Source organism: Cryptomeria japonica, chromosome 2 (assembly GCF_030272615.1).
Source record: "Cryptomeria japonica chromosome 2, Sugi_1.0, whole genome shotgun sequence".
Taxonomy (NCBI): Eukaryota; Viridiplantae; Streptophyta; class Pinopsida; order Cupressales; family Cupressaceae; genus Cryptomeria; species Cryptomeria japonica.
Window position 1 is genome coordinate 116069524 of NC_081406.1, and position 22711 is coordinate 116092234.

At 34.4% G+C, this 22711-nt stretch overlaps 1 pseudogene; it reads right to left on the bottom strand.

Annotated features, from left to right (window-relative positions):
- Window positions 1-3227: 3227 nt before the first annotated feature.
- LOC131049867 (LEAF RUST 10 DISEASE-RESISTANCE LOCUS RECEPTOR-LIKE PROTEIN KINASE-like 1.2) lies at window positions 3228-5403 on the bottom strand (annotated as a pseudogene).
- Window positions 5404-22711: the final 17308 nt, after the last annotated feature.

Genomic DNA, 22711 nt, shown 5'->3' on the forward strand with positions numbered 1-22711 from the left:
ATTAGAGGTGCTCATTGGAGGTATAAGAAATTTTTTTTTAATACATCTCCATGGGTGTATTATTGATCAACAATGAAACCTTTGTTTATTCATATGAATACATGTATGGGTTAGTCAAGTTTGGTTAGTGATTACACGGATGACTATATAATAAATGAACAAAATGAACTTGTAGGGATTACGAATATTTCAATGAAGAAAGAGAAACCATATGAAAATAAAAACAAGGAAAGTGCATTCCAAATCATAACAATTGTTGAGTATTATATAGAGGAATTTATGAATGTCGCCAATAGTTTTTCTTCAAATTTTGAGGTTGTCTTTGGTACATCTATCAAGGCCTCCATAGACTCATTTAAGATATCAAATGGATAATTTGTAACAGGTTCAACTTGAAGGTTGGTGGTGTCAGAGGATGGAGGATTTTCATCCTCTCAAGTTAGCTTCTTGCTTTGAGATGATGTTTTACCTGAGAAGCATTTTTTGGTTTTAGTATTTCTTGCCTTTAGTTATCCTTTTGATGCTAATAGATTTGAAGAATGAATGTGCTATGAAGGTTATATTTTGGAGACACATTTGAGATTTTGAGTTGAGCTCAATATGGATTGTTATCAAATGAGCTTCAAAGTATATGATCAATAATTATACCCTTTCACGGTCATTAGACAATGGTAGAGATCTATGATATCCATTAGGGATCATTGTTGAATAATTCAAGACTCTGTGATTCAACAATTCAGGATTAAGAGCTTAATAACATAGCTCGAAGCTACACTTTTTTGAGGGTCAAGAGACAACTTGATGGCGCCCCACTTGGTTTAGGTTTTGCTTCTTCAAGAGAAGATATTCTAAAAATATTTATTCATATAATTTAATTAGCAAGTTTTGTCATGTAAGCCTTAAGGCGAAGTCACTAAGGCAAGTTTTAGGATCAATGTAATAAGGAGGGAAATATTGGTGTATATTACATTACAACTATGTAAATGTAGTTATTTCAACTGCTATGGTTTGGTTATCCCAACAACATCAATACCTCTGTATAAATTCTTCCTTTCATCATTGAATAACATATCAAACATTCACTTTTCTTTTTTTTCAAGGAAGATGTCACTCTCACAAATGTGAGAAGTCACAAAGAAAGTAAACGGATTCTTTGATATATTAAGTATAGATTTGCATGACTTGAAGTTTAACCTAAGTTTTAACATTGAAAACAATAATACTAACATTTCAATTAAAAAAAAGTGGATATTTTGATGAGACAAATGTCTAGGAGAGAACAAGAAATACTATTGCAATCATCTGGAAACCATTTTAGTCATATGTAAAAAGTTCCAAAATAATTAATTATAGAGTCTCCCACTTCTAAGGCCAAAAATATTTGCGAAACACAAAATATTATTTGTGATTGTCACTTAGACTATAAATAACATAGAACTCTTCATTAAAGAATCACGAAGTGCATAGAGGTAATCATCTTTAGAAAGAGAAAACCCTTGCCACTTAGCATATCTCATAGATAACAACATGCCACTTATCTATCTAAATTTTAGGATATAAAATAAGGGCTATAAAAGGCTAAGACTAAAAATAGTTGAATCTTTTATACCTTTAGAGAGCATGTGTTAAATCAAATTCCAAAATTTCACCAGAAAGTGTCACAAAAGGCTCCAATTGTTGACTTGTAGACGCAACTAGTTCCAAATGTTATTTTGGGATAACTAAGATAGACAATTATTCAAAATGGTTACAAACAATATTGTTCTTCCACATAACATCAAAAGATAAAATCAAAACTAAAAAGCTATGATAAACTCTAGCATCATAACGCCAAATAGAAACTTATTGAAGCTTTCAAAATTAGAGGCCGCATTTAAAAATTGGTCAAACCCTAACTCCAACTCTCGCAAAGTGCAAAATGGCCCTATAGACCAATGAAACATAGTAAAACAACCCACACAAAGAATTGGCTTCCTCGGTACCTAAAAACATTTTTTTTTATATAAAAACAACATAATATCAATTCATTTAAATTTAAAACCAATAGAAACCTTAATAGCTATTGTGCCACTATAATATATGATACTTAAACAACATTAATTAGTGTTATCTGTAGTGAAGCTCTTCATAACCACTATATTAATTTTCTCACTATATTAAGTTTATGTGGTGGCTTCTATTTTGTTGCCAATAGGTTTTATCCAATTTTTTCCCTCCTTTCTTGGCTTCTTACTCATTTGACTTAATTTGACCTAATCGAAGCTGAACACAATCCACTCAAATGAATTGAATGCCCATACAAGTACAATCCTACACAATTGCCACGAAAACAGCTGGCATTATTTTAGGTTTTTTCAAGCTTCTACAATCAATTGCAAACATAAAATTCTTGTGACAACCCTCCGGTTTTACTCTGCAGCTTTAGATGTTTTGATGCCCAAATGAAACTAAATGCAGTCTGCCCCTATCATTTGAATCCCCCTGCCATAAATCTCCTAGCTAGGAAGAAAAATTGACCGCAATCTTTTAGCTTTTCCAAGCTTCCACAGTTTACTGCAAATAAAAAGATTCTTGTAAAAAAGCTTTGATTTCGACCAATATTTGAACGTGATGCATGCTGCATACTATATATTTGTGAGGGGTTTATCATCTTGTACATTGTTTCAGACACAAGAATATGGTCAAATAGTAGAAAAGAGCATACACTTGAAATTTTGCCTCCTGCTTTAGTGTACTCTAGACCAACTCCTGCAATGCCACACATTTCAAAAAAGGAACAACTAGGTTATCGTGTGTTCTCTGGCCTCATCCATTGCCCAAGCCTTTAACAATCTGCAGAGATGAATTGAACTCCAACTCCAATCACATGACAACAAAAACTTTTTAATAAATATCTTACATAAAAGCCGTACAGCTTAACCTTGCTATTTTAAAAAAAGAAAATAAATTCATTAAAAAATTGAACAACGATTGGACTATTAAGACATTGATTAATCACTAATTAATGTCGAGAGCTCCGCTATAATTCCAGGAAGGAACTAGCAAAAAGAGGAGAATTTTCAAGCTCTCTATAATGCGTAATTTAATTAATAAAAATTCCGCTATACAAGGGAAAACGATTTTTGGCCTATGTATTCCTCATACGTATATTCAGAAACAACTGCATCCATTAAAAACATATGGCTTATGTTTATAAAAACTACAAAGACAAAGGAACCCAATATTGTTCACTCTTGTCTGAATCCGTGATCGGTACTGAACGTGGAGAGTCTGAGCGAGATGCTTGTGAACTTGGAAGATTCTATGTTTTGCTGCAGCATTTCTTTGATTTGTTCCAGACGAGTAACGACTTCTTTCATGGATGGTCTCAAATCCCTTTCTCTTGCAAGACATTCAAAGGCTAATTCGGCAACTGCAGCAATCATGGCCTTCACCTCATTATTGCTTTCAATCTTCAAATCAGGATCCACCAATTCATCCAAAACACCTCTTCTGATCTTTTCTATAGCCATGTTAGCAAGACAAATTTCCTTTCTATTTCGCATTACATCCACGGCTACTTTGGCAGAGATGATCTCCACCAAAACAACCCCAAAGCTGTACACATCAGACTTTTCGGTGAGCTGGAAGCATTCATGGTACTCTGGATCAACATACCCAGGCGTACCTTGCGGAGCAGTTGTGACGTGAGAGACATTCACGGGCACCAATATGGAAAGCCCAAAGTGTGCAACTTTTGCCCTCAAATGTTAGTCCAGAAGAATATTATTGGATTTCACATCTCTGTGAAATATGGGCGGATCTATATGGTGGAGTTACGCCAAGGCCTGGGCTGTTTGTAAGGCAATTTTCAAACGAGTTCTCCAAGGCAAGTCTCTCAGACTTCTTCGGCTTCCATGCAGATGGTCGGCCAGGGTTCTGTTTGGCACATATTCGTAGACAAACAGCACAATCGGACTCTCCGGACTTGAATAACCGTAAAGGCGAACAAGATTTGGGTGGTAAAGAGAAGAAAGGATTTGTACCTCGTTGACAAATTGTTCAATTCTTTTAGAGTTTTCGTGATTAAACCTCTTGACTGCTACAGCTCGTCCGTCCTCGAGTTTACCCAGATAAACCGCCACAAACCCTCCATCTCCAAGCTCGTTCTTCTTGTTGAAGCAATTTGTGGCCTGTTGAAGTTCTTCATAAGGAAATATCTGCAAAGTACCTAGCATATACGTTTTTTGGCCTCCTATGTCGGTTCCTTTATAATGACTGAAATCGCTAGCAACCCCCCGGGTGGAAGATGCTTTTCTCCTTCTAAAATTATAAATGAAGAACATCACTACTGCTGCTGCGAGCACAACGCCTCCGATGGCTACAATCGAATCCACATTTGAAATAAATATATTAAAAATATGAAGTCAAACAGTAAGGAAAAACAGATCCTTCGCCCAAATAAATTAAAAACACTATAGATCTTATTCCCTGAGATGCTCACCTAGAATAATTTTCAGGGTTTGGGACTTGCCTGCAATGCCAATACACAAGTCTTTTGACCAACGTTTACATAGTAATATCGACAAATCTGGTAAAACAGTGTATAAATGGTGAAGCTTTAATTTTTTTGTAAAAGGAATTGTTGCTATTAAGAATGAAGACATGCTCACTTTTAGGCCGCTTGCAATAAATCTGCGTCGAATCGGTTTGATTATACATACAAAACCCACCCCCAGACATGCAATTCGTGCAGTCTTGGTTGTGTACCCATTTCACTTGGAACCCCTCTTCAATTTCATAGCCTACACCAGCCACTTGCAATGTAATCGACGATTTACACATACTTTCGAAATTCGACTGATCCTCGTAACTGAAGTACCAAGTCTCATTACATGGTAATGAATACGCTAAACCATTAGCCTTAATTGTTTCAGAGCATTGCCCCCATACTGTAAAATTCCTGTAGCTGTCGTTATTATGAAATCGAGGGCTAGGCAAGATTTTTGTTGCATGATTACCGAACAATGATGGATTGCATCTATTCCACCGTATACTCTTGTCAATTATTGTTATGTCGTGATCCTCAGACCACTTGTCATTCTCATACCAGCTGTCGGAGAGTTTAAGTATGTAGTATTGATAGCCACCAATATTGATTAGAGCCAGAGGTATACGCTCTACATCTTCACACACAAGCTGAAGCATGGGATCACCACAGCCGCTGTTATTCTGTTCGAAAGGATATGGAAAATCAATGTACCCGCATTTAAATTGTGGACAATCTCGAGATGTAGAAGCGAGGCATGATATTGATATTGTGAAGATTAAAAAGAGTAAGCGCAGCGGGTATAAAGGGGTTAGACTGGTATTCTGGGAATTGTAAAGATGATGAGGTAGCAGGCCTTCCATTTTCATCTTCATTCGTTACAAGAGTAAGAAGACATGAGTAAAAGAAATGAATCCATAATATGAAATATGGGTGTACTACCTAAGTGTCTAGCTCATCGTTATTTCCAGAATGGAAGATGCGAGATATTTTTGCTTGCGAAAATAAAAGGTATAAACATGATTGTTGGGGTCTGTGGATTCTATAGCTAATCTTTACCATTTAGACGGCTTGACCAGATTCTAGGAAATTTCCGTGGCTCTCCACATATGTACGGCAATCAACTTATTTGACTATACCAATTTACCGAATCAAATTACATTCTGTTGATAAGTCACCCTCATAAGGTTAGTATTCAGGCCTTAATTTGACGGACCGTTTTTTAACTTTAGACTGTAAATGATAGAAAAAAAAAGACTAAGTAATGTATGCTATATAGTATTATAATTAATAATATTGATCCATATTATTTTAGAATGCTTATTATATAATATTTTAACATGGTAGGATATAATTGATTTCAATTTTATAAATTGTAATATGAATTTTTCAAATAATATCTATTTTCTTATATGAATTTAGAAACTTAGTCAATTTAATTTTATTAATATTTTTAATAAGATTGTCATAGATATCAATTTAGAAACTTGTCATAATTAAAATTTGAAATGATAAGATCTATTTTTTTTAATTTAAATATGAAATGATAGGATATAATTGTTTCTAATTTTTAGAATAGTTTATATTTTAATTATAAATAAGATTTTTTGGTATGAATTTAGAAACTTACTTATTAAATTTAAGATTTTTGCATATATTACTAATTAGTAATTGTTTTCTACATTTTTACATTCTTTTAATCTATATAGGATATCAATATGTGATACACAAACATTTTCATTTATTTTTTAAAAATGGCATGTGTAACTTCAATCTTCTACTTGTTAATAGGTGAACCTAAGGTATATACATTGTAGTTCATACAAGTATGTTTGTGTATGGAAACATAATTTTTGAATTTTTTAAAAGATGCAAATTCTATATGGAAATAATTGTATACCACACCAATGATTTACAATCATGTTCATATACAATTATCATTTTTTTTAAATTTCTTTTGCTTGTTAAATTCAAAAAATAATATATTTAATATTTTATCTAAAACATCATAATTTAATTCCTATCATATGTCAATAATTATTCTTTCATTTGTCTATTTCTTTATTTACAATTAATATTTTTCTTAAAACGTCAAATGAAAGGCATTCATGCAATAACCAACCCATCATAAAAAAATCATATAACAAGTAGGGGTGGCCATCAAATTTTAGGCCTATTAGGATTGACTACTTTAATGGTTGTGCACATGAAAATACACTTTTCTGAAATATGGTTCAATAAATTAATGAGATTATGTGATAATTTATAAATTAATTTAGATTAAATTAGTAAACAGATTAAGTATATCAATTTTTTCAATTATAGTAAAATTTTGTTAAAGATGGATAGATGTGGTTTAATAATTTTATGTAGAAAATGTTTAGAGATATCAAATTTTAAAAAAAATTGGCATTAGCATACATTAATTAATTTCATATGGATAATAAACTCCAAATTCAAGATTAAGTCCTAGCTGATTTTTTTAAAATACCATTGTATTACAAATTGTGAAAATTAATTGAATGCTTTCTAATTTCAATTATTATAAGATTATATTTTTATTAGAAATTATTTAATAGTTTTATTGCATTCAAATATGACATATGGACAATTATATATGTTTGTATTAAAACTTCCATTTGAAATGTTGGTTTCTATATTGAAGAGATCCTTTTAAAAAAAAGTCAAATCTAGGTTCAATATAGTAACTTGCCTCAAGCATAAGCAATAGAATAGAAACTTGCCATAGTAACATTTCTTTTAAATTATAGTTTGAGATAATTTCATGAAATAGAAGCTTAGATTTTGCATAGAAACTTTGAAAAATGAGAAAGTTGCAAAGTTATAAACTTTGTCTTATATGTTTTTAGTGATACTTCTTTTAAATTTTTGTAAAATATGTTTTATTTTTAATTTTTAAAGAAACCTCCAAAAGCTAGAAAGTTTTAAATATTATATTATTCAAATAATATTTAATTAATTAATATTGTTATCATAATATTATTATATTATATATATATATCATACTTTTTTATCTTTAATAATCTTTAGAACAATGAATCATTGAGATCTTAAAAATTAATATATATATTAAATAATTGATAAATATCAAGTATGTTTTTTTTATTATGTCACCTCTCTTAATGAAAAGAAAACCCTGAATAAAGATTGGTTTTGTAATCTTTTTGTTTTTCTATTTTTGTTATCAAATGAATGGTATGAGAGAACCATGAAAATGGGTAGCCTTTTTCTCTCAAGCTCTGGTTTATTTATAAGTTGGTCATAAAGGCAAATTTAAGGGCAATACATTTGATGCAAGTGGGTTGTTTTAATAATAGGTTTTAGAAACTAATGTAATTCCATAAAGTATATGAATTAAAAAATAGAATCAAGACACAAAACTACAATCAATGCTTTCTACAAGAGTAGTTTGGAAACCCTTTTCTTGTTGCGTGCAAAGATGAAGGTGAAATTTGTGCTCCTATTAGAAAAGAAAGTTTTAAGCTACTTAGACACATAATTTTTTAATAATATAAAAATAACCAAAATATCAAATCAAACATCCCGAAGAGAGAAAATTTTTAAAACGCCATAGTCAACAATGACAAGTCATTTCATCTGCTAGCATTTGAACCACTTCCAAACGTTAGTTGTACCTACCCTAGTAAATGTGCACTTAAATTATGAAAACATATACATAGCATGAAAAATATTGGTGAAATGCTTCAAGAGATGTTTTAACATATATTTCTATTATTGCATAGTATACACAAAAGAGATCTTTTGAAAAAACTTTATAACTTCGAACAATAAATTTAACAAGAAAAATAATAATTGATAGAGGATTAGATGAGAAACAATACTAAGCACGTTGTGCTGAAAGACAAAGCAAAATTTGAAGACCACAAATATTTCATCCACACAAATTTTTGATAGACAACATGATCAATACTTAATTGGGATTGAATATTAACTTTTCTTCTGACTATAGAGTCGTGCCTTCTATAAATATTGCAGCTTGTGCAAATTATCCTTCCCCATTCTATATTATGCCCCTTTTGTCACATTTGATCATGTTTTGTAGGTCCTATAATTTGAACAAAGAAAGCAATTAAATTCACACAAAAATTGGGTTAAAATAATTAAATACAATTCATATGCTAAAACTTGCGAGGAAAGCACAAGATAAGTGCATCAGCCATAGAAGTCACCCAATGTAGTCACATATGAGGCAATAGGCTTGATGAGTAAGACATATATATCCATAGATTTTTTCAATCAATATTTCACTTTTTTAATTTGTTTCCAAACTTAGCTCACAAAATTAAAATAGATGTAAGTAGGAAACCAGTGTGCAGTTCTCATACCTAGTCCAAAATTCTTATTCTCTCTTCAATTGTCAAACCTCTCTAAATCATGCCTATCTATTGCTAGATGTACAATAGTTTTGTTGAGATAGGGAGTGCATGAAAAAGCATAATGACCTTACATGCCTATTGCGCTTTTCTTTAAATTTAAAATACAAATAAATATTTATTTTGAGAATATTGATAAGATTGGTGATGCTATTTTATAGTTTAAAAAACCTTACACGTCAAATTAAAATATAATTTTGATTGCAAGAGTCATTGTAATATTACATGGAGGAGAATCAATTTTAATTATGGGGAGTTATTATTGATGAACGTTTTTTGATTTATTATGTGAGTATAATACACCTCTCGGTGTAAATACATATTTTTATAAATATAAATTCTAAAGTAAAATATTTTTTATTGTAAATCATTAGAAAACTAATCAAAACCTTGAAATTATGTATCATAGCTAAAAATTAATTGAATTAAATTCACACTTGAAATTTTTAATTTGGTATTATAGTTGATTTAAACATGAATGTACATTATGGTTTCATGATGACAAGGGTACTTGTAATATCTCTCTTTGGATCCAAAATTTAAATTCATGTCACATCAAAATTGATCTCATCTCAAGGAAAACCATTACCCAAATTGATAACACCTTCATTTTCCTCATTTTATGTGCTATGGGACGCACTTGACATGTTTAGAGTTTATGGTGGAAGTTAACTTATAATTATTTCCCTTTATTGGGCACACATCCTTGTCACTACAAGAAAAATTTATATTTTCTTATTGAGTTTTTAGTGGTTGCTTCTCTCACACAATGCTTTTGACTTTCTTGACTTAGAGTTTATTTTAGGATTGTAGAGATTATGAGTGGGGATAGGGTTAGAGTTGAGCCCAACTCTTACTTTGAATTAAAAGAAATTGGGACTATGTTGCACATATGCTATGAGGGCCAAGGTTTCTTAATATATTGCAAGCATGAATGGATATGATAAAAATGCATCCATCTAATTTGTTACTTCCTAGGAAAATTGCCAAGTGAAAGTTGTGGGTATCTCCTTTGAAGTTAATTAGGATGTGATTGGCAAAGCCACTAGTCTTCCTACTAAGGTGGGGAATTGGAGAAAACAAAGTTTCATCATGGATAATAAAGTCCTAGTTTTGTTCTTCAATTATGAGAAAAAACCTATCAAATTGTATAGTGGCTTCGACCAAGAAATTCTCCCAACCCCTTGGGACTAGGTATGCCTCATGATAAAGAATTTTTTCACCCATGAAGGTAGGCTTAAATTTGACTATTATTACGATCTTCCTCTATTGAACCACTTCCATCACAATGCCCTCATTTTCTTTGTATCCTTCAAGCTCAATTTCGTTGAGAGTTTTATCAAAGATGCTATGGAGGCTACTAAGAATTTTTATAAGAAACCCATCCCACTTCACCAAGGTCTTGTTGGAAGATTTTAAAATTGGCTTTATTTGCCCCCTGCTTATGTGTTGGATCTGAGGGTTTAGGGTTTCACAAAAGATTTTAGAGTTGTTAAGGTTTCTCCTTTGTTTACCTAGACAATGTTATAATTTGCAGTTGACTTATATCAATTGGTGACCTAGTTTTAAGTTGCCACTAGGTGGGTCATTTGTCATCCATTTACCACCGCCCCGCATTAGGATTTACTGCTTGAGGCTGTCATTTTAATTTTATATTATATGCCTAAGTATTGGAATGTCCCCGTAGTTGCACCTTTTAAGAAATTCTCTAGGAAGTTCCCCATGCACGATCACTTTACCCTCAGTTAACCTCCACGTGCTAGAATATTTTACTTAAAAAATGCCTGCTTTAGTCTCGCACTTGTACGGGATAAGCATGACAAAGAAAATACATAGAGAATGTTGTCCCGTAGGCCCTTTAGTGAAGATCATAACCTCATGGGATAAGGGGTTTGAAAATATCAAAGAACAAGCCTTGTCTCGAGACACAGGTTTAAATCCATGATGAAGCCCCACGAGATAAGAAGAATACATGGACAATAAAGAGATCTTTTATCCTACAACCATTTCATATAAACAAAAGGCTCGCACTAGATAAGAGATATTCACAGATGTACTATCAATTGTTGCTATGTAATGTGTCCATGCGAGTTAAGGTAATATAAAGAAGCTGAGAAATGGGTCTTATCTTGTGATGGTTTTAAGACATCTTGATAAGCTCGTGGGACAAGAAAAGGTTTGGGATCAAAAGGAAAGGTTATCCTACAAAGTTTATAAGTAGATGCAAGGATGTTGCAGGATAAAAGATAGCAAGGTAGATACAAAGAATCTTATCCCACAAGGGTTTTCTTTTAATTAGTAGTGAGCATGGGATAAGAACTTTAAGGCAATATTGATAAAGTTCTCTTATCTTGTGCATTCCTGTGGGGATAAGAGGTAGATCGTGGGCAAGAAGAGAAAATATTAAAAGGCTTATGCCGCATGATACAAAATTGTCAAGGAAGGGCGCTTTCAATTAGGAAAAGACAAAAAGTTGTGAGCAGTGCAAGATAAGAGGATATTCAAAAAGAATGCAAAGGGCTTATCCCGCAAGAGAAGAAAATGTTGATGGATATGCAGTGGGATAAAGATAAAAGGATGTTGATAAAGAGAAGACAACAAGATTTTATCCTACAAGGGTGCAAGGAATGCTTCTGGGTGTCACAGGATAAGAAACAAAGGTAAATAGATGGAAGCCTTATCCCGCAAGGATTATCAAAATAGAAAAAGGTGGTGCAGGATAAAGGAATAGAGGGGAATCTGAGAAAGGCTTATCCCGTGGTGATGGTGAATGGAACAAAATCAAAGAAAAGTTTTAAACGACATGAATTTTGAGAAATCTGAGTTGGCCAAGGACATTATAATAAATGCCATGTCATCATTCAATGGTTGTCAAGCACAAGATCTCGTCCATTCAAATCCTCATCGACAGATGAAATTCAAACTTGCACCAACAATTGTCTCTATCCAACACAAAGGAATTAATGGTGTCGCCATAAAAGAGAAATTCATTTATTTTCTCTCATAACTTGCATCCAAAGAAAATCCAAATCATTGTTGAGCGAGAAGAAGAGAAAATTTCAGCAAAACAACATGCCATCCAGTAGATTTAGCCTAGCAAAGACCAGTAAGTAAAATTTTCCACCATTCTTTTGTATTTGCTAGGTTGTTGTAATACGCAAAACTTTTGTGTGTATGTGTTAGAGTCTATAGGGTTTTCTTGTGTATTTGAAATTCTAGGCTTTCCTCTATTTTTAAGAAATTAAAATGGCCTCCCCTACTACTCCCACTACTGAAAATAACCCTAAAGCTGGCACTAGCTCTAGAATGCTAGGAATTACCCATGCCATTCCACTTGACATAATTCTACCTGTGCCAGTAATTGAAAATGTCCCACTGTTGAACCAAACCCTAAATCTGACCTGCAAATGTTTGAAGAAGCCAAAGCCAGTTCTCCTCCTAGATAAGGAACTATGAAGAGAAAGAAGAAGATAGTTCAAAAGACTATCATTGTTTATTTATGATAGTGAACTTCTTCAAATGAGCCAACCCCTCCTAAAGTGAGGAAGCCAATTAAAAAGAGGAGAAGGGTTACCTAGAAATATTCCATTGAAACATCTACCACTAAAGCTCATCCTTCTATGGGAAATGTCCCTGCTACTAATAACCCATCTACTAAGGAAAACCTAATTATAAAAGAGCAAGCCTCGCAGAGGGACAACCCTTCTTAACAGGAGAGGGAAACTACTCATACAAATACGGAAATTGCTCCTGTGAGGGGGGAAACTGCTCCTGCAAGGGGGGAAATTGTTCCTATAAAACAACAAGTAGGGTAAATTGCTCCTGCAAAAGGACCAGCTTCCAGAGCTCCCAAGAGACCTAGAAAAACATTTGGAGGGGAGTCATCAGCTTAGGTAGAGCAACCAAAGACAATGTCAGCTATCCCTGTTGCTCTTGAGATGACAGCAAAGGAATTGCAACAAGAGGTTGAAAGGTAGTTAGAGAGGGCTGCAAAGAGACCAACTAGGCAGACAAGGAGCCTCCACCAGAACCTGTTAGAGTTGTTTGAGGGGTTCTCTATTGTTGGTGTAAATAATTATTCATTGTGGATATTATTACACTTTATTTAAGTTTACTTAGGTTCATGCATTTCATTTTAGTTTGGGTATGAGACACTCGGGTGTTTGTGCCACATTGGGATAGTGTGTGTAGGAGAATTTCCACCTTTTATGGTGGTGATCTTGTTGTTACACTCCACATTCAGTGCGTGATCCACCTCATGTGGACTATTATATTGTTTCTCCTACCTACCCACACTAATTTCCTACCTACCATTGTTTCTTATTGAGCCACATGTCATGTTTGTGTGCTCACATATCCCTAGCCTTGCCTATATAAGCAGGCTCATATTCATTGTATGTAACGATCGATTGATGATCCAGTTGATCAGTATTTTCATCTTGATAAAATATAGTTTATTTCTATCATAGATTTTGTCTCTCTTATTTGTGTTTTCCATTGCCTCTTGATCTTGGCAAAATCTCACATGGTATCAGAGCCATTAGAGTGTCATTGGTCTGCTAATTGAAAGAAATTGATGCTATTTGGTATTGTGTATTTTGGATTTTTCTATTGCAGGTTATTATTGAAGCTTGATGGGTCAAATCTAAGGTTACCATTGGATTGAGGAGGTCCAAGAAAGTCAGTTTTGTCTTTTGTTTCATCCAAATCGGACTTCGGAGGCCAAATCTAGAGGCATTTGAAGTTTGACGCTGCGGCAGAAATTTTCCAGAAAGTATAATTTTGTAGGCAATTTTCAAATAGCGATATCTCACTCATCCGAACTCGTTTTATGAGCAATTTTTTTGTTTTGGGGTATAATTTCCTGATCTGTACAGTGGTGTAGAAATTTTTCTGATTTTCGGATACAAGTTTTTCAGAAATCGCTAAATCCCGATTTTTACAACTTTGGAGGCTTCATTTGGGCTCATATGGACTCCTTTTCAGGTGCTGGTTTTTTTTAAAGTACATATTTTTTCATCTACTTTCATAATATGCCATCTGTTTGCAGTGATTTTAAGTAGAAATTGTACTTTTAGTATTTGGCCTTTTTTGGCATATTTGGTACTTGCATTTTGCTTGGATCTCAGTTTAGATCACTAGCAGTATTTGTTGAGGTCTCTTAGATCTCATTTTGAGAAGTTGTAAATTGAAATCAGAAGTCCCCTTTGCCTTGTTTTGCAAGTGGCCCATTGTATATGCACTAAGTATAAAGTGCCAAAATCACCATTTTGGGGGGTTTCTTGATTGAGTGAATTTGGGGGGGTGTCTCTTGTGCTTTTGTGCTCTTGTGTTCCTTCCTTTCTGCTGCTATGGGTTCTTCTAAGTTTCCTCTCTTAACTCCTCATAATTATGCTACTTGGAAAATTGATGCATGGAGTAAACTTATGGAAAAAGGACTAACTCATTACATTGATGGAACTATTGTTGCTCCCACTGATCCTAAGGTTGATTCAGTTGGTCACTTGGATTTGATCACTAAAAATATCATGGCAATTGGTACCTTAAGAAAGTATGTATCAAAGGATCTCTTTTGTCATATTGAGAAGTGTACTCTAATCAAGGATGCTTGGAAAAAGTTTCAAGACTTGTATGGTCAAGTTGATGAGATCAGGGGATATCAAATTAATAGTGATCTCACCATGTTGGATCCCAAGAACTTTGATACTATACAAGATTATGTCACCAAGGCAAATGAGTTGAGGGTACAACTCAAAGATTGTGGCATTGATAAGAAGGATACTCAATTGATCTTCAACTTGATGGGCAAGCTTCCACAAGAATATGCAGCATTTGTTTCTAGTTTCCAAACCCATAGGATGACAATGGGTTCAAGCTACACAATGCCTACATTTGATGCTTTGAATGAAATATTGATGATGGAACAAACTAAGTTGATAAGCATGGGCATTCTTAAGGCTTCTAAGTCTCAAGCATTAGTGGCAAATCAAGGGAACAAAGGAAATCAAGGAAAGGACAACTCAAGCAAGAAGAAATGGCAATCAAAGCCTAAGGACAAAGCACCATCTTCTCCACAACAAGGAGATACATCCTCTTCCAAGAGGGATAATTCACCAAAGAGGGAGAAACCTACTTGTGACTATTGTAAAAAGTTTGGTCATGAGGATCATCGTTTCCATTTTAAAAAGATTGATGAACTCACACATATCATCAAAAAGAATAACATTGATTTGCCTAATATCTACAAAAAGGATGATTCACCAACTTCCACTTCCTCACATTCAAAAGGAAAAGGGCAAGCATTCATGGCTTCTACAAGTGGGAAGACTCACTCTTTTGGGACAAGAAAATGAAAAGCTCTATGTGCTACTATCAGTCATGATTCAGAGAGATGGCTTCTAGATTCAGGGGCTTCTCATCATATGGCATCTTCACAGTCTATGTTCTCTACATTTGAGCCTTGCACCATGCCGCAGATTTTGATGGGCAATCATACATACATGGATGTGATTGGGAAAGGATATATTGACATTGGGGATAACTCCTTCAATAATGTGTTGTGTGTACCCCACTTGACAAACAATCTCCTTTCTATCTATCAAATCACACATGGCACAACTAATAGAGTTGTGGAGTTCACACCTGAGTCAGTTTTCATTAGAGACTTGGAGACTAGAGCTATCATTGTGACTGGGGTGGTTGATCATGCATCTCAGTTATACTCCTTTTCAGATTTTATTGATGATGATGATTTCACATTTGATGATTCTACACATGATGATCACACTTCTTGTGATGGTTCAGATTTTGAGGAGAACTTTGGGCACTTGAACATGGGGATTCTCACATGTGACCCCATTCTTGAGCCTTGTATTCCATCTCCTCATATTGATATCACATCACCTATTGCACCTAATGATGTGGATAGTGCGACAGTTTTGCCTTCATGTGATTCAGTGCAGTAGGATATTCATTGTCTTCCAGCTTTAGATTCATGGGATGGTTACTTGACAAACGTTGCAGGTTTGTTTATGGAATCCTACATTGTAGATTTGGGAGACATCATTGATGAAATTCATCTTCTCTTTGATGAAGATGATCCTTCTTCAATTGTTGCGAGGAAACACTCTGACCCTCTTGTTCATTCTCTACATGATCATTCTTTTGAGGTTGACATGATTGTGGATACTTATGTACAATAATTGGAGGAGGTCTCTTTATCTTTTGAGGAGACATGTGAGTCTTTGGGACATGTTCTACATCCATCTCCACTAGATCTTGGAATGTCTTTTCAGCAGTGTGGCACAATTTACCACCTGTAGGGGGGGTGTCTTTCAGCATCGACATGGGGACACTTGAGCAGTTTTTAAAGATTCCTTTCATCATGAGTTTTCTTCATACATATTCCCTTCATGATTGGGGAGACTTCATTGATACACCTTTGGTTTTGTTTCTTCCTAAGGGGAGGAATGTTGTTCGATGTTCGTGGAGCAGTTTCTTCATACATCGAGCTTCTATCATTGGTGGAGAATCCACATTGAGGGGGGGCTTCCTAGCTTCTCTTCTTCTCTCATATAGGGGGGACTTTTTCCTCACATGGGGTTTTGTTCCTCACATTCTTCTATGAGAGTTCTCTTGTATGTTTTCATCTCTCTTTTGGGGGAGGGTTTTTTCCCATTGGGTTTTTCTCTCTTTCCCCGCTTTGTGAGAGATTTCATTGCATTGGTTTTCATGCATTTGTATTTGTACATGGGTACCTAACATGGCCTAGTGGCCGGGACCCATCTTGCATTGCTTAGTTGCATTGTAGACTTAAGTGCATTCCCCTAAGTTACACTTAAGGGGGGGTGTTGGTGTAAATAATTATTCATCGTGGATATTATTACACTTTACTTAAGTTTACTTAGGTTCATGCATTTCATTTTAGTTTGGGTATGAGACACTTGGGCGTTTGTGCCACATTGGGATAGTGTGTGTAGGAGAATTTCCACCTTTTATGGTGTTGATCTTGTTGTTACACTCCACATTCAGTGGGTGATCCACCTCATGTGGACTATTATATTATTTCTCCTACCTACCCACACCCATTTCCTACCTACCCTTGTTTCTTACTGAGCCACATGTCATGTTTGTGTGCTCACATATCTCTAGCCTTGCCTATATAAGCAGGCTCATATTCATTGTATGTAATGATCGATTGATGATCCAGTTGATCAGTATTTTCATCTTGATAGAATACAGTTTCTTTCTATCATATATTTTGTCTCTCTTATTTGTGCTTTCCATTGCCTCTTGATCTTGGCAAAATCTCACATCTATAAATGACAACATCAAAATTACCTTCCATGATAGGGGGGCATGATGTCGAGATTCAATTACAAAGGAAACGAGGTGGGATGTATTCTACTCTTTTTATGGAAATAGGGATAAATTTATCCTAGCATCGAACCCTTGGACACTGAATTTGCAGAATCTAGTGGTGCCTAATGTTTTTGTAGAACCAATGATGATAAGAGAGCTAGTTGTAGCCTATGATCCCCCAAGCAAGACTATAAGATCAGAAGATGGTTATGTCCTATTGGACATATCACACAGGGCTATTGTAGAGTGTTTTGATTTAGATAGGTCTTCCCTCAAGGAAATCAATAGAGTTAATTTGGAAAGAAATTACCACTATTAAAAGGAAAGATATAGAAAGGAATTTGTTCCTCATTTTATGAAGAAGATCTAAAAAAACTCATAGAACTATATCCTCCCATCAGAGAGGGAGCCCTTCATATTAGAATGCTTTGAACCCTATTTTTTTAAAACCTACTATGCATTAGGGAAGGTTCTTGGAGTAGACTATGGGCTAACTCAAATGCCTATTGATTTCATGATGATTGCCATTAATATACAACACCCTACAATAAAATAAGTTCTATGATTTTGCAGCCATAATCCATGATAAGCTCCATGAAGGGTTAATGGCAGCAATGATAAAAAATTAGAAATTGGAGTTTAGACACTATTATTTGTTGTTTCATATGATCCTTTACCATAACAGGGCTTATTGGGGTCTAGAATTGACAATAAGGACAAATTATCCACACAGAGGTCTTCCATGGCCAATATAAAGATGGACTTAGGTGTGGGACAAAGGATCCAAGTTTGGCAATTACTCAATTTTCTTTGATCACTTTGTCATCAAAGTATTCTCAAGGCTTGGAGTGAGGTCGCCCAGGCTGCCAAGGAATATTATCAAAATTTTGAGGATAAGAAGTTGCAGGGGTGAAGGAATGGTATATCCAGAGGGAGCCTTCATTCATAATTTTTGAGATTTCTTTTTGTATGGCAACTGCACCATTATCAGAGTATACGGGTATGAGCAAGCACCCCATGTTTTTCCACTCTTTGTCTCTCCTAGGCTAGAATTCATTGAACTAATTTGGCAACTAATATGGATGGAGAGGATATAAGATCCTATTGATAAGAAAGGGAGACTCCTCCCCAGGGTGGTCAATTTTGAAGAGTTTAGTATAGGATGTGACACCCTAGAAAAGGTGTAGGAATTCCTTGTAAAGAATTATAGGTTGAAGGTTGCCCAAGCTCGACATTTTGACCCTAAAGGATGTATAAATGACCTCAGAATAAACAAGCTGATAGAGAAGGGTTATTTTCATTCTTTTGATGATTGAGAAGATCTGATAAGAAATTCTCTGCCTACTGAGGCACAACAGCACAGGAAGAAATGGGAGCTCATAAATAAGCTTGAGCTAGAGAGAAAGCAGGAGGTTCCCAATTTTGAAGGTTTATACAGGGAAGTCCAAACTGATTTTGCTAGAATATCCTTAATGATTAGGAAGGCATATGACATAATAAAGATGGAGATGGAAAGGAGGGATGCCAGGGACAAAGGGGTTAAGATTGAGACAAGGCCTATAGACCCTACTTCTACAGTATACAAAATGAAAGGGCATATAGTGACAGTTGAGAAGACATCTCCTAGTACTTCTCGGCAGGAAACTCAATAGGTTAAGAGAGTTGAAAAGAGAAAGGAAAAGATGTCTAATTTTGTAGATGTCCAAGTGGATTTCGATTCAAGTGTGCCACCCCCTTCTCCCCCTTGAGAGACATTCCATGAAGATGAGGTTGTTGAAGCTTTGAATGAATCAGATAGAGCCATTGTTTTGAGTATAATCCCTATTGAGGAGGCAGATGATGAAATAATAATTGCCTCAAAGAATTTTGTAGCAGATGACAATTTTGTGAACTCTCCCGAGTTTAAATCTTTTTGGCTAAGAGAAAAATCAAAGGACTTATCTGATGAAGCGATCATAAATTTTGATACAAATAGCTTCAATTGAACCCCTGAGGAAGGAAGGGATATGATTAAAAGAAGCGGTATGCTTCATGTACCATGCTTGGATTTTGAAAAAATCAATTTATTAGATCAAATTATGTGGCAGAAGGACCCAAATTTTGCAAAAGAGTTCAATGACCATGGGTCTGGGGTAAGTATAGGCCTAAAGGCCTTTTCTCTATTATCAAGGGACCTAAATGTTCAGAATCCTTTGTTTCTACAAGGTGTACAACAAAAGACATGGGATACAGTGATTAGGATCCTGGAAGACACCACTGCATCAAAGGTTGTGGCAATAACCTCACATGCAGTCCAGTTTGCTCAACTAGCAGTAGATGACCTTGAGCAAAAACACTTAAGATTGAAAGACATGCATGTGGCTCTCAATGCAAATTACAATAAGTTACTCATTAAAAATTGTGCATGGAAGGTGCAAATAAAGAAGGTGACTACAGATTGTTTAGGAGGAATTAGGCCTAAAGAATTGGAAAATATGAATAAAGAATTGCAAATAATTAAGGATGAAGATGACAATAATTATTTTGAATCATAAGGGATTCACTTTTGAGGATTTAAAATAAGATTATTGATAAATGAGGTGAAATTCAGTCTTCATAATCTTTGACGTCTCAGCTCTTAAGTCAGCTCAATGAGATTGTTTAATTCTTTCAGCCAATAAGATTCACTTGGCTAACAAAGAGTCAACAGTTGAAAGAGGTCATGCTAGTAGTAAAAAACATGGCCAAACCACCTCAAATTCTTGGGACCACTTGGAAAAAATATAATTTATTAAATAAAGAGTTGTCCAACATAGAAGAAGAGAAGAAATCAGTGTTGCGAATGATCAACTCTTTCCAAGGGCTTAAAAAGTAGCACGTCCGTACAATTTTGACAAATGATGGATAGATCATTAATATAGTTAATAAAATACACTACATAGTCTTGCACACACCCATAACAACTAAAGTGGATCAATTTATGAGACTAGAGTCAAAGATTGTATTGTGGAAATTTATTCCATAATCACCTTAGCATGCTTGCTTTGGTAGGATATTCAAATTCAATGAAATATTATTTACACCTAAGGTTACAAAAATTATTGCAAGAATTGATCGTGATAAAAATAATGCATTGGAGAATATGTTAATAATTTAAAGGAACTTTCATAATCTCAATGAGGATGAAAAATAATTTCTAAGCCAATCATCAAAGATTCTCATCCATATAACAAAAAAATAATACAATTTTCTTATGTTTTTCATAATATGCATCTATTGCTCTAGTCAGTATGGCATCTTTACACCATTGAAAAGATATATTTATTGTATTGCTTGGATTAGATTGCAAGACAAAATGAATAAATAGGATTATATTTAATATTCCACACCATCCTCTAATAATTATAACACTATCTTTAACTTTGAATTGTATGCTTAAGTGGAAGGTCACAAAGTTCAATATCAATGTGGAGTTCATATTTAGGAAATTTTGGAAGATGGATCCAAAAGAAGATTTCACTCACATGTTTGAGAAGTCACAAAGCAAGAAAATAGTTTGTTTGACATGTTAAGTATAGATTTGCGAGATTTGAAGAAGCTTAACCTAATTTTTAACATTGAAAAAATTAATACTAAGATTTCAATAAAAAAAGTGGATATTTTGACAAGTCCAACATCTAGGAGAGAACAAGAAACACCATTGCATACATATAGAAACCATTTTAGTCAAATGTAATAAGTTCCAAATAAAATAATTGCAAATTATCATATTTTAAGGCCAAAAGTATTTGTGAAACACAAAAAATACTATTTATGATTGCCACTTAGAATATAAATAGCATAAAACTCTTCATTGAGGAATCATGAAGTATATAGAGGCATTCATCTTTAGACAGATAAATCTCATTCCATTTAGCATATCTCATAGATAAAAACACACCACTTATCAATCTAAATTTTAGGATTTTAAATAAGGGCTAGAAAAGGCTAAGATTAAAAGTAGTCAAATCTTCTGTACCTTCAGTGAGAATATGTTAAATCAATTTCTAGAATAACACTAGAAAGTGTCACAAAAGACTAGGATTGTTGACTTGTAGACACAACCACACCCAAATATTATTTTGGGGTACTAAAATAGGCAATGGTTTCAAATGTTGGCAAACAATATTGTTCTTCCACGCAGCCTCAAAAGTTGAAATAAAAAATGAAAAGCTATGATGAACTCCATCATCATAGCCCTGAATAGAACCTTATTGAAGGTTGCACTATTAGATCCCTCTTTTAAAATTGGTCAAAACCCTAACTCCATCTCTCACAAAGTACAAAATGACCCCGCATATTGACAAAACATAGTAAAACAACCCACATAAAGGATTGTCTTCCCCACTGCCTAGAGGCCTATGAGAACATATTCCCCTCACTCCTGCAATAGCTAAGGGAAAATTTACCTAACAAAAAAAGGAATCATATAGACAACATAAAAAAAAAAATAGTTTTTGACAAACAACCATGAACCTATTCGTAGACATAATTGAGTAAAGGTGGACTAAAAGAAAGCTTAATTCTATTTTTTCTTAATTCTAACAACATTAAGATCATGCATACAAAACCAACAAACAAACGTAATAGGGCTAATACCTGGGTTGAGGGTGTGGATGAGGATAGAGTTTAGAAGGTGACCAATGATTTTATTGGTCTTGTGGACATATGGGACAAGATGAAAAGGAAAATCAATGACCTTGATGCTAAGATGAGAATGACTGACATGAAAACTGAGTTGGATGAAATTTGGCATGCCCAGGAGGCCTTGAAATCTAAAATCAAGATGGCCAACTCAACATGTTAAAGTATGGCTAACATCCATAACTCCTCTCTTCAGGCTATCTAGCCTATTCAAGCTGAGCTCAATAGGAAAAGAGAGAAGAAGCGAAGGCCAACAGAGGCCTTGATCATTGGTGTTGGTCTTTTGGAGTCTATGGTGAAACCCACCCTAGATTAGGCTTTAGTTTCTTCTGGTTAAGGTTTTGAGTCTTATAAAAAGGCATCCTTTTCTAATAAAATTTTAAGTTTATGCCAAGTTTGGCAGGATAAAAGTTTTCCCATGTAGATGGTCGTCCCTTTGTGCTTTCAATGGGTGGTTTACTAGTTTTTTGTGTTCACTATTTTTTGTTTCTGGTTTTGTTCCTGTTGGTCTAGTTTCTTTGTTGGTTTTTGGGTGTCCCTTCTTGTTTTTTAGCTGTCTTAGTGGCAGTTTTTTTACTCGTTGTGCATCCCTCATGTGCCCCAAGTGTCGCTTAGCAGTTATGTAATGGTATAGGCCTATCCCACTTTTATTAATCAAAATGTATTTTAATAAGGTGCAGATTTTAAAAGACCCACTAGAGTTAGCAAATCAATTGTCACACAAGACACTCAAACAAGATAATAC